The 1,169-nt window shown below is 47.1% G+C and overlaps 1 non-coding gene across 1 annotated transcript; it reads left to right on the top strand.

The window, feature by feature from the left end:
• The first annotated feature begins 362 nt into the window (after positions 1-362).
• LOC141658331 (small nucleolar RNA R71) lies at positions 363-469 on the top strand. Its single transcript, XR_012549223.1, has one exon. It is a non-coding gene; the product is annotated as a small nucleolar RNA R71 (small nucleolar RNA).
• Positions 470-1,169: the final 700 nt, after the last annotated feature.

The following is a 1,169-nucleotide window of genomic DNA, read 5'->3' on the forward strand; positions in this document are numbered from 1 at the left end:
AAAGGCACTAGGGCGGTTCTTGACGTGCCCCTCGGCTCCACACCTTTCACGAGGCGAAGGGACCGTCGACACAAAGATTGACTTGGTACATCCCACCTTTAGAGGCTCCTCCTAGTTCATACTTGTCAAATCTCGCAGTGAGAGCCTCAAGTGCAGCAACAGAGGAGGATTCAGCAGCTCTCCTCTGGTTCCCTCTAGAATTCCCATACTCGGCCTTATGGGTAGCTAGATCGTCAATGATCTTCCACCCCTTGGTTGCTCCCAAATTTTCAGCGAATCGTCCATTGGCTGCAGCATCCAAAATGGCCCTCTGATCGTCGTACAACCCATTGTAGAAATGATTGCACAAGCTCCACTTTTCGAACCCATGGTGCGGTATGGTTCGCACTAGCTTCTTAAAACGGACCCATGCTTCATGGAAATTCTCATCCGGCCCTTGTTTAAAGCCCGTGATTTGGGCTCTGATAGCAATCGTCCTTGAAGCAGAAAAGTACTTCTTGTAGAATGCCAATGCCAAGGTATTCCAATCGGTGATCCCCTGAACGGTCCGGTCCAAATCTCTATACCACTCCCTTGCGGATCACGAAGGAGAAGATGAACATGGTCTCCTTGATCTGGTCTTGGGTCACGCCAGCTGGTGGGGGTATGGAACAGCAGTAGTCAATAAAGGTCTCCATATGCTTAGCTGCATCTTCATTTGCAGCTCCCCCGAACTGGTTCTTCTCAACCATGCTAATGTAAGAAGGCTTTGGTTCGAACTTCCTGGCATCTCCTGGTAATTCGAACCCCTTATATAAGTTTTCAATTTATCGGCTCGAATGACTAGCTATACTTGCTTCCTCGGCCATGACTGAAATTTCTGGAGAAGTAACTGTCTCGGTGAAGAAGTGGAAACGGGTGAAAATCAGGGGTCTTCTTGAACGGATCGTTCTCGTAATAGCTTGACAGAGTACTCAGCTCTTCCTCTGTCGGTAGTACCCTTTGTGTTCGTCTCAACTCGCGCAAAGATTTCTCTATCTCAGGGTCAAATGGCACTAGTTCACCACCCTGTGACCTGCGCATAAGAGGAAACTACAAAAAGAATATAAGAAAAGTTTAAGGAACAGAAGTCCCTTAAACTAAGAAAGACTAAAAATAAAACAACTAAAATTAGGACTATTGCCTCCCCG

Source organism: Silene latifolia, chromosome 5, assembly GCF_048544455.1.
Source record: "Silene latifolia isolate original U9 population chromosome 5, ASM4854445v1, whole genome shotgun sequence".
In the NCBI taxonomy this organism is placed as follows: domain Eukaryota; kingdom Viridiplantae; phylum Streptophyta; class Magnoliopsida; order Caryophyllales; family Caryophyllaceae; genus Silene; species Silene latifolia.